We start from the raw sequence: 12,659 nt of genomic DNA, 5'->3' as shown, positions 1-12,659 counted from the left end.
AAATTACATATTGTAATGCATGTAAATGTACAAAACGTGTTACAGTATTCTTATAGTATGATCTACTGACAGTATACTCTGTTCAGAATTGACTGAAGACCCCATGGTGGTGGCCGTGTGCTGACCGACAAGCAGGAGTGGGCAGTGGTGGAAATGGTGAGGGCCAGTGTAACCGATGTGAAATGGCTAGTTAGTTAGCGGTGGTGCGCGCTAATAGCATTTCAATCAGTGACGTCACTCGCTCTGAGACCTGAAGTGGTTGCTCCCCTTGCGTTGCAAGGGCTGTGGCTTTTGTGGCGCGATGGGTAACGATGCTTCGCGGGTGTCAGTTGTTGATGTGTGCAAGGGTCCCTGGTTCGAGCCCAGGTTGGGGCGAAGAGAGGGACGGAACCTACACTGTTACATTGATGCTGTTGACCCGGATCATTGGTTGCTGCAGAAAAGGAGGAGGTCAAAAGGGGGGTGAGTGTAACCGATGTGAAATGACTAGTTAGTTAGCGGTGGTGCGCGCTAATAGCATTTCAATCAGTGACGTCACTCGCTCTGAGACCTGAAGTGGTTGTTCCCCTTGCGTTGCAAGGGCCGCGGCTTTTGTGGCGCGATGGGTAACGATGCTTCGTGGGTGTCAGTTGTTGATGTGTGCAAGGGTCCCTGGTTCGAGCCCAGGTTGGGGCGAAGAGAGGGACGGAACCTACACTGTTACATTGATGCTGTTGACCCGGATCATTGGTTGCTGCAGAAAAGGAGGAGGTCAAAAGGGGGGTGAGTGTAACCGATGTGAAATGGCTAGTTAGTTAGCGGTGGTGCGCGCTAATAGCATTTCAATCAGTGACGTCACTCGCTCTGAGACCTGAAGTGGTTGTTCCCCTTGCGTTGCAAGGGCCTCGGCTTTTGTGGCGCGATGGGTAACGATGCTTCGTGGGTGTCAGTTGTTGATGTGTGCAAGGGTCCCTGGTTCGAGCCCAGGTTGGGGCGAAGAGAGGGACGGAACCTACACTGTTACACCAGGAATGACATACAACTGTCTGAAAAAAAGCTGGCCATTGAGGAAATGATGACACCTTTGCCAATATTGCATCCATCAGCCTACCACCAATCGCCCACCTGTTGAAGAGGCACCAGGTATCTATGAAACAGATTTACTTGGTGTATTTTGAGAGAAACACCAACCGGGTGAAACAACTCCGGGCAGAGTATGTTCAGGTATAGCACTATATACTGTATTACTGTTACTAGTTGATGCACATGCTACTTCAAAATATCATATTGTAACTATACGGTCAAAAATAACTAACCAAAATATATTTTTAGAGGGTGATGGTGCTTGATGCTGCTGTGAACAATCAAAATAATATTTCTGTTGATGAACCGGGCTTCAACCTGGCCAAAGGTCGGTAACGTGGGTGGAACCGCATTGGCCAACGGGCGACCGTCCAAGTGCCTGGACAATGTGGGGGAAACATCTCCATGTGCACAGCTATCTCTGAAGTTGGTGTGGTAGGATGTAGGCCGTTACTTGGATCCTACGACGCTGCACACCTCATGGTGTTTCTCAATGAAATTGAGCAGGCCTGTCAAGGTGAAGGGGTTACCTATGTCATTGTGTGGGACAATGTCAAGTTCCACTATGCAGAGGTGTTTCAGGTGTAACCGGTGCTGTACTGCACCGCTGTTACTCTGCATTGTGTGTGGTTGATTGAGACTATAGACGTCGACTTTGGAGATCAGGTTGTTTTAATTGAGCAGAATTCACTCTCTGCATCCTGCATCTGCATCCAAAAGAAAATAAAACATTTGTGGAGCACATATGTTCTGCGAATCATCGCCTCTTTCTCTCATAGCGCATCAAAATAATTTTAGAATACAAAAATTAGTACAGCCTCTCCTTATTATGCATCAACACATAACATATATTTTACATAGATAAAACCACATACCTGCATCCAAAAGAAAATAAAACATTTGTAGAGCACATATGTTCTGCAAATCATCTCCTCTTTTTACAACAGATGCACAATACAAGGGCCTGGGATCATTCGAGGAGCTAGCCAGCGTTCACACATACAATAGCCTGCTAATACCTTAGCTAGCTATTAACCACATGTTGAATTCAGAATGTTAATATCATCCTAAAAAGTACAGTTACAAGTGCATCTTACCAATACCATCCACTTATGAGTAACCTCTAAATATACAACATTATTCATGAACAAAACACTGTGTGTATGACTTTGTACTTAAAGGAATCAAACTTTTCTGAAGACGACAGAAAAAGCGTGCCTACCTCTCATAGTGTATCAAAATGATTTGAGCACGAGCACGCAGGGCAAAACGTAAGGAAACACTCCCCTACTCCCAGGATGCAGGCGTGCATAATAACAAATCAACATGCCATATTAATATATGAACCTGGTGAAATTCACAAAGTACTTTAACAACTGTTACACAGGCATAGTTTCGGGCCCATCCCCGATTCATGACCCAAAACCTGCCCCCATACCCTCCTTTCCTCAACCGTATTGAGGATTTATTTTGCAGCATAAAGATGGAAGGTGTACAATCGCCATCCCCATGAACGTGCCACCCTCCTTCTGGTCATGGATGAGGCATGCAACAACATCAACGCAGACCAATGTCAAGTGTATTGCCTAATGTGAAAACTGTGTAATCTGCTGTAATTTACAGTGCTGTCGCATATTACTTTCCGCATTCTAAGAGCGATTTGAAACACGTACTGTATCTTGCATTGTTTGCTATTGTATAAACTGGTAGTTAAAACAACTACATTAAAAATACATCATTATGTTGTGTTTGTAACGGAGACGCAGAGAGTCAGGAAGCAGGTGCAGTCGGTGAGTTTAATAGGAACGAACATGGAGTTAATACAAAAACAAGAGTAGAGTCTAAACAGGAAGCAATACTACCTAATGGGTGATACAACGGAGTGCTGGATAAAGGGGAAGTAATCAGGGTAGTGATGAAGTCCAGGTGTGCCTCATGGTGGGTTGCCAGGACCGGTGGAGAGTAGCGGAGCGGGGGAGCGGGAGTAGATGTGACAGTGTTGGTGATTAAACCGTTGTTCTCATTACATTTTACAATACACGTATACACGTATACGAACAAAATGAATGCACAATGACAGGTTTTTAATGAAAGATTGGCTGCGTTACAAGTGTGACCAGTTTGGCATTTTGTATTAAGAGTTGTGAAAATGTACCACATACTTGTGAAAATAGCTGGGCCATACAGGACCACAAAGTAATGCCTAGGCTTCTGCTCAGCAGGCTAACACAGTATTCTGATGCATAGACTACCCGGGTTAGTGAGAGTAAACTAAAGCTCTGTTTACATCCTCAGACAAAGGAGCTCATGCATGTTTCATCACCAGCGCATTGTTCAATTTGTCCATGTGTAACACTCCCCTGCCACGAAGCTGCTTAACCCAGGCAGGAAGGGAGGGGAGAGGGATACAGAGAGAGAATGTGAGAGAGAAAGTGCAAAGGCATGTTTATGGATCAGCCAAGTTTACTCAAAGTACAGTTTCTTTGCAGAGTGAATCATATTTCAGAAAGGCAAATAGTTTATTGCTTACTCCATGGTTTGTACAGACTTGGTCTGTCAATGAGTCATGGCCTACTGTATACAATTATTATTATCTATTAAAGACAAAACCTTTAACCTAATTACTAACAGGCCCCCATTATCATCGACAGGGCTGTAGTGGAGTGGGTTGAGAGTTTCATGTTCCTTGGTGTCCACATCACCAACTAACTATCATGGTCCAATCACACCAAGACAGTCAGGAAGAGGGCACGACAAACCCTTTTCCCCCTAAGGAGACTGAAAAGATTTGGCATGGGTCCCCAGATCCTCAAAAAGTTCTACAGCTGCACCATCGAGAGCATCCTGACCGGTTGCATCACTGCCTGGTATGGCAACTGCTTGGCATCTGACCGTAAGGCGCTAGAGGGTAGTGCGTACGGCCCAGTACATCACTAGGGCCAAGCATCCTGCCATCCAGGACCTATATAATAGCCGGTGTCATAGGAAAGCCAATAAAATTGTCAGAGACTCCAGTCACCCATATCATAGACTGTTTTCTCTGCTACCGCACGGAAAGCGGTACCGGAGCGCCAAGTCTAGGATTAAAAGGTTACTTAACAGCTTCCACCCCCAAGTCATAAGACTGCTGAACAAATAATCAAATGGCCACCGGACTATTTACATTGACACCACCCCTCCCCTCCATTTGTTTTGTACACTGCTGCTACTCGCTGTTTATTATCTATGCATTGTCACTTCACCCCCACCTACATGTACTAATTACCTCAACTAACCTGTACCCCCGCACACTGATTCAGTACCAGTACTCCCTGTATATAGCCTCGTTATTGTGTTACTGTTTATTTTTTACTTTCTTTTATTTGGTAAATAAAACTCTTCTTGAACTGCACTGTTGGTTAAGGGTTTGTAAGTAAACATTTCACGGTAAGGTCTACACTTGTTGTATTCGGCGCATTTAACAAATAAAGTTTGATTTGATAACTTTATTTGCTACTATTTCCTGTCTAATCTGTGTTGACTATTGACTCCTCTGTAAACTCTCTGTGCATCCTGTCTTGCTCAATTAGAAGTTCTAGATAGGAAAAGTTTTTGCAATTTGAAATTGAATGGGAAGCTGCTGCCTCACCACTCATCATTACAAAGCATTATAAAGTGTTATAAAATATGCATGTGTGATGATAGAGTGGGCTGGATGAGTGACTGATAAACGGACACTTTCACCTGTATGAATATTTAAGTATCAGTCAATCACCCCGAGCAGTTGACCCTCTATTGTCCTTTCTCTTGTTCTGTGGGGAGATATGCCAAGCTCTCTCTCTGCACCACTGAGAGAGAGAGAGATAAAGTCCTTAAGTGAAAATAATTAAAAGTACTACTTAAATCTGTACTTCACTTAACTATTTCTATTTTTTTTACTTTTAATGTACTTTTTACTCCATATATTTTCCCTGACACCTAAAAGTACTTGCTTAGCAGGACAGAAAAATGGCCCAATTCACACACTCATAAAGAGCGCATCCTTGGTCATCCTTACTGCCTCTGATCTGGCGGACTCACTAAACACAAACGCTTTGTTGTCAAGGGTGTGTACGGGAGGCGAAGTCAGGTGCAGGAGAGCAGTGTAGTGAACAGGCGCACTTTAATTCCGTTCCAATAATGACAGCACATAAAAACAATAACGTGACAAAAACACGGAACATAGCAAAAGTAAAGCGCCTGACAATATCCACATAACAAAACAAACAATTACACACAAAGACATGGAGGGGAACAGAGGACTAAATACATGCAGTAACTATGGAATGAAAACCAGGTGTGTAATGGAACAAGACAAAACCAATGGAATATGAGAAATGGAGCGGCGATGGCTAGAAAGCCGGTGACATCGATCGCCGAACACCGCCAGAACAAGGAGAGGAGCCGAATTCGGTGGAAGTCGTGACATTTGTTTGTAAATTCATTTGTAAATGATGTCTAATTTTTTATTATTTATACTTTCACTTTTACACTGAGTATACAAAACATTAAGAACACCTGCTTTTTCCATGACATAGACTGACCAGGTGAATCCAGGTGAAAGCTATGATCCCTTATTGATGTCACTTGCTCAATCCACTTCATTCAGTTTAGATGAATGGGAAGAGACAGTTTAAAGAAGGATTGTTAAGCCTTGAGACAATTGAAACATGGATTGTGTATGTATGCCATAAAGAGGGTATGTAAGTGCCTTTAAACGGGGTATGGTAGTAGGTGCCAGGCACACCAGTTTTTGTCAAGAACTGCAACGCTTTTGGGTGTTTCACCCTTAACAGTTTCCTGTGTGTATCAAGAATGGTCCACCACCCAAAGGACATCCAACCAACTTGACACAACTGTGGGAAGCATTGGAGTCAACATGGGCCAGCATCCCTGTGGAACGCTTTCGACACCTTGTAGAATCCATGCCCTGACAAATTAAGACTGTTCTTAGGGCAAAAGGGGGTGAAACTTAATATTAGGAAGGTGTTCCTAATGTTTGGTATAGTCAGTATATTTTAGCAATAACATTTACTTTTAAAACTTATTGTAACGCCCTGGCCATAGAGAGGGGTTTTTGTTCTTTATTTTGGTTAGGCCAGGGTGTTACATTGGGTGGGCGTTCTATGTTCATTTTTCTATGTTTTTGTATTTCTTTGTTTTGGGCCGTGTGTGGCTCCCAATCAGGCACAGCTGTAGTTCGTTGTTGCTGATTGGGAGTCACACATAAGTAGCCTGGTTTTCCTTTGGGGTTTTGTGGGTGATTGTTTCTGTTTAGAGTATTTCCTAACAGGACTGTTTTGCTGTCGTCTTTTGTTCATTTTTGTAGTGTTCTCTTTTGTATTAAAATTCATTCAAAATGAACACATCCTCCGCTGCACCTTGGTCTTTCTCTAATGACGGCCGTTACACTTATATTTAAAACCAAATACATTTAGACTTTTAATCAAGTAGTATTTTACTGGGTGACTTTCACTTTTACTTGAGTCATTCTCTATTAATGTACTGTATCTTTGCTTTTACTCAAGTATGAAAATTGGGTACTTTTTCCATCAATGCTCTCTTTTACTGGAGGTCTTACCTGAGCTGTCATGGACCTTGATACCCACCCAACCATAACACACAATTTACCCTGTATACGCTAACCCCTGTTCTAGGTTCCAATGTGTTCATTAGCAAAGAGTTGTGAAGATTGAAATAAGGTTTAAAAGTAGCTGACTCTGAATCAGTGGGTAACCAGAGGCCAGCAGCAACTGAACAGCTTGGCCCAGACCCAGCATTCCACCAATTGACTGGCGGACGGGGGAGTATCTGCATAGGTAATCAGACACCCAGCACACACACTGCCCCTGAAACACACACACAAACAAACACACACACACAGCAGGAAGGCAGGTAGAGGGGTTCGATGGGCTGAAAAGTTAATTCCAGCCTGTATACTACCACAGAGAGAGGGAGGAGAGAGGAAGAAAAGAGCTATTCACAACCAGGCAGAGGAGTGGAGACCAGGACCCCCAGACTGAGCCAGACAGAGATAAAGAATTGTCTTACAATGTATTTAGATCAAACTAAATCATGGGTGGAGAAAAAAGATGTGTTGAAGCTGGAGGACTCAGAAACACCCAGGGTGAGATTGACTGACTGATAGACTGATGGACGGACTGATCAAAGCAGAGAACAGGTGTCTCTAGCAGCCTCTACACGGGGACAAAGCTTGACTGACTCCTGACAGAGCCATTGTGGGGAAACTCTACCCGGACAGTGGTGTTGTCGTGGGGGTTTTATTTGGTTATTTTTCCTGTGACTCTATATCCCATCAGCATGCAAGGTTTCCCCTGTTCTGCGTTGCGCCACTGTTTCGGCAGTCCTCCAGACGTTACAGCTGACTCTATACAGTCCCTGGACCCGGACCCCTCCCAATCCAGCAGAACCGATCTAGAACCCCCTGTGACGGTAGGCCCGGTTCTCTGCCAGCTGGTTCCCAAACCAGACGCTCCCGTAGAACACCAGCCGCATCACAGAACTGTCAGCTGTATCTCTATACACACCAGAACAAGAACTCTGAATGGTACCAACTCCAACTCCAACGGTCTACCAGCAGGGAGAGAGAACCACATATTTAAGACCCCTCCGGCTTGCCCTAGCCTGTCAGACAGTCCTGAGGGGGATCCTGAGGTAGTGATGGGTTTAGAGGTTGCGGTAAAGTACCCTATCATCCCCAGACCCTCCCACATTAGCAGACAACCCAAGGTATGTTGTGTAGGTTTGCAAGACATTACTCTATCACTATGTTGGTCTGATTAAGATAATGTTATACTGTTGACATCACCAGGTTTGGGCCATTCTTAAAGTTTGATGTTGTTCACCAAGCCACCACAAGGGGGGTCAGTAGCCTACCCTTGTATATCAGTTGAGATCACCTTTTCTCCATCAAAATTAAAAACACGTGTAAACACACACACAGCTATCCCCTTGCCTGTAGCTGCAGATAGTGTGTCAGTGACACTGTCTCAGATCATGTTCTACATGACTGACAATGTCTGCCTTGATTCTGTGGTGCATCTGTAGGCACACACATTACTGTCTCAGTATAGTAGCTAATGTATTGTCAGTCTTGAGTTTCTTATTTAGTAGGCTACAGTGGATGGTGTGACTTTGTGGACTGCAGCCAGCACAGTCATTTGCACATATAGGTTTCATTACTCAATCGCGCTAATTCTCTTCCATTCATCCCCCCATTCAAGGACTACAACATTAGTCCCTGAATATTACCTGACTATTTCTTATTTTTCACTGTTATTAATTGGTATGATGTAATTGCGGAAGACATTTTTACCTAATGTTCACTAATGTTTATTATTGATTGTGTACTGGAAATACATTGAGATGATTCCTGTTAACAATTAATTGTTTATTATTAAGAACACCTACTTAGTTTAGGCATATCTGTTTGAAGGCCTTTTACCGCTTTCAAGACAACTCAGAACTCAGAAACTCAGAAATTTCAGACTTGAAAACTCGTTGTAGAAAGTTGAGCCCCGAGTTTCCCTCTTGGAAAGGCACAGAATCAACCAGGATGAAGCTCTACGCAAATAACTAAAGCACATTTTAATTTGGAGGTTCGGATGTTTCGGAGTTGTCTTGAAAGCACCATATATACCCCTGTTATTGGACCAGATTATATTGTCCAGGGAAGAGATAAGCAATTGCCTTGTGTGCTAATGCTGCATTCACAACATCTCGTAATTTCGTAACGCATGCGACTTGAACGCCCCTCCAACTGGTAGTTACTAGTGGGAAACTCATCTATCATCCCAGGTTCCCACTTGCACCTCTCTGACATCATTTGTCAACAAAAGAAGACAGCAAGCATTACACATCTTCAGCAGTTGTTGTTTATGGTATGAACAAAATACAAATTGTTCATACAAAATGTAAACTGTTCATTTTACTTTTGATTTAGAAAGTGAAATTAGCTCTGGAAGTCTTCTAATGACCTACATGTTTGATGATATTTCCCAGTTCGAAATGTGAATGCACCAACTCATATTTCACAACTGGTAATAACCACTTTCCCACTTGGTCATGAATGCAGCATAATCAAATTTATTTTTATATCAAATTTATTTTTATATAGCCCTTCGTACATCAGCTGATATCTCAAAGTGCTGTACAGAAACCCAGCCTAAAACTCCAAACAGCAAGCAAAGCATGTGAAAGAAGCACGGTGGCTAGGAAAAACTCCCTAGGAAAAACTCCCTAACACAGTTTACTTTAGGTTGTTCTGGAACAGAGGGGCTACAGGCCCAATGCACAATGGTTCTGTGAGCTGTTCCATGCAGCTTACACATTTGTTTTTAGCCATTTGTTGATTTATGTCTTGAAAAGTTTATTCAGATAAGACAATTTAATTTTTGTTTCGTGTAGGTCTACATAGATTTTGTCTTTCATCATTCAATCACAGTTCTTACGAACACCCTGCACTCCTGCACCAGTAAATGAACCATTTAGCCCTTGAAGACCTTGTTGCAGGTCTGTGTTCCTGTCTCCTCCTCTGTTCGTAAGGGTCCACTATTTCACATGCATCAGCAAGGCAGAAATGTCCCATGTCGTACACATCCTGGCAGTCACACTGAGATTGATCCATTACACTGAGTGTACTAAATATTAGGATCCCTTATTGATGTCACCGCTTAAATCCACTTCAATCAGTTTAGATGAAGGGGAGGAGACATGTTAAAGAAGGATTTTTAAGCCTTGAGATAATTGAGACATGGATTGTGTATGTGTGCCATTCAGAGGGTCAACAGGCAAACAAAATATTGAAGTGCCTTTGAACGGGGTACGGTAGTAGGTGCCAGGCACACTGGTTTGAGTATGTCAAGAACTGCAACACCGCTGCGTTTTTCACGTTCAACAGTTTCCCGTGTGCATCAATAATGGTTCACCACCCAAAGGACATCCAGCCAACTTGACAACTGTGGAAAGCATTGGAGTCAACATGGGCCAGCATTCCTATAGAACGCATTCGACATCTTATAGTCCATGTCCCGACGAATTAAGGCTGTTCTGAGGGCAAAAAGGGGTGCAACTCAATATTAGGATGGTGTTCCTAATGTTTTGTACACTCAGTGTACAGTATAGTACTGATCAATGGAAGCTGCAGGAGCGGGGAGGGTGCTCCATGTCTAATAGGAATGCAGAGAGGTACAGGAAAAGCACGTGTCAGATAGCAGAATGTCTGTACAGTGAGATCAGTCCTGAGGATTATGCCGAAAACCATTATTTTGTGTTAAGCCATACATTTTACATGAATCATGATCACAAACATAGACACCCTCACAGCGTGTAAGGGTCACCAAAGACAAAAAGATTGGCAGGTCAGCAGTACTACAAAGAAAAGCTAGCCTATTATACTGTGTCCTCGGTAAGTGTCCTGTGTGAGTGTGAGATCAGATGGGTGGCCAAATAGGACGGTGTGTGGATGACAGTGTTGCAATCACGATATGCACTATTCCGCTTTATGACTGAGCTACGCATAAACACTACTACTAATACTGACATTTTGTGTTTTGCATTAAAACATTAAATAGGCTATCCTTGTCCAGATACTGTAATGTGTTCTGATGTGTGATATTATTTTCTCCTAATCGTTTGTATCTTCGTTAAGCCATCAACTGGAAGAGATGCACAGTGTGACTCTGATCTCTTGACCCCTACCCTGTGTGTGTGTGTGTGTGTGTGTGTGTGTGTGTCAGAGCCAGATGTGTTTTTGAAGGACAACAGGCTCTCACAGTCCAGAAGTTTTTGCACTTTTCTCCGAACATCAAATTTCAAAGTTGCTCTAAATGTCAAATATCGAAGTTAAGGTTTGGGATGGGGTTTGAACACACAACCTTTGCATCTGGGGTCACATGACATCTATCCACCACCCTCATCCACAATGCCCTAGCAAAATACTAATAGCTCTCACTGCTGCCCGTAAGGCAGACTTCCAATTTCAAAGTCAATCTTGAGTGATCTCGCTGTGACAGAGGAAGCAGGAAACCACTGTCATTAACCAAATAGACTGGATGGTCAGAATAGAGACACACAGAGAGAGAGAGAGAGAGAGAGAGAGAGAGAGAGAGAGAGAGAGAGAGAGAGAGAGAGAGAGAGAGAGAGAGAGAGAGAGAGAGAGAGAGAGAGAGAGAGAGAGAGAGAGAGAGAGAGAGAGAGAGAGAGAACAAGCAGTGAATAAAAAGAGATCAGGACATTGATAAAACTTTACAACACTTATATGCCGTTTTCAGAATGATTTAAAAAGTTTCAGTCTGAACATAAGTCACAACACAATTTCTTTATATTGCTATTTCTTGCATTATTTATGTTTTGATGTTCCTGGTTGCATGTGTGTGTGCGTGTATGTGTGTGTGTGTGCGTGTATCTGTATGTGTGACCTGGGTGGTAACTGACAGTGTTATTTTCTGTTTCGTCTCGGCGTTCTCATCAGGAATCAGAATTCCAGGAAGCTTCATCTGACAGGTTGGAATATATGGAGGATGGGACAATATCAGGTACAGAAAGGAACTCTCCTCTCTTCCTCCTCTCTTGTTTCTCCTCCCCCATTTCACCCTAGTTCTGGACATAGATTCAGGGAGGAAAACCCCTGGCATGTGCTTTGTCCTCATAACAGAAAAACAAAACTTTAAATGTCTGTGTGGAAAGATGGGCCTGGAAAATATAAGCATATATCATTCTCACGCAAATCAGTCTCTCTCTTCATTAAACCACTTTAGGCTTGCATTGATTCACAGTTTGACTTCATTAATTTTTAACTGCATTCAAAAACAACAATCTGAGCAATTCACTTAGAGTTTTCCCTTTTACTGTCACATCTAAACTCTTGTTACAAAAAAAAATACAACAGAGGGAGAGTTTCCTTTTCCCCTCAATATCTTGTTATGGTCTGACTGAAGTTAACTACAGTACTGATTAGGACGTCTCTGTCTGTCTCAAATAGGAATGCTGAAAAAAGGACTGTGTGTTTGTGTGTCTGTGTGTGTTTGATCACCTTGCCAGGATGTCTGAGGGATTCTCAGTACTGTCGGTTACCTAGGTGATGGGTCTCGGGGCATGCGGGGGGGCCATGGGGCTGTCGGGTGTGTGTGTGTGCGCGTGTGTGTAAGGGCGTGTGTGCGTGTGTGTGTGTGTGCGGGTGTGTGTGTGCAAACATGCGCGCCAGTGGTACCCAGGGGACAAAGGGTAACAAAGACTGGGCATGAGTGGGCTTTGGCTGTCCAATCTGTCCTTTGTTCCCTGTCCATTACTGATGATGTCACTGTGCCTCAATTAACATTACAAAGGGGAGGTGCATTGATTTTGTCAAATATCAGCCAGTGTGTTTGTGTGTGTGTGTGTATATAGCATTGCTGTCAACAATGAAATGCCCAATGATTTTAGAGTAATGTACTGTATTATTGCGAGAGAGAGAAAAGCAGCAGGTCAGATCAGTGATGCTGTGAAACCATAACAAAAACTGTCAGTATAGAAGATGTTCATGTTCCAGACACTTTCAAAGGATTAACCTCTTCAGCTCT

Source organism: Salmo salar, chromosome 10, assembly GCF_965601325.2.
Source record: "Salmo salar chromosome 10, fSalSal1, whole genome shotgun sequence".
NCBI classification, from domain to species: domain Eukaryota; kingdom Metazoa; phylum Chordata; class Actinopteri; order Salmoniformes; family Salmonidae; genus Salmo; species Salmo salar.
The sequence above is the reverse complement of the archived record's forward strand: the minus strand, read 5'-3'. Positions refer to the sequence as shown.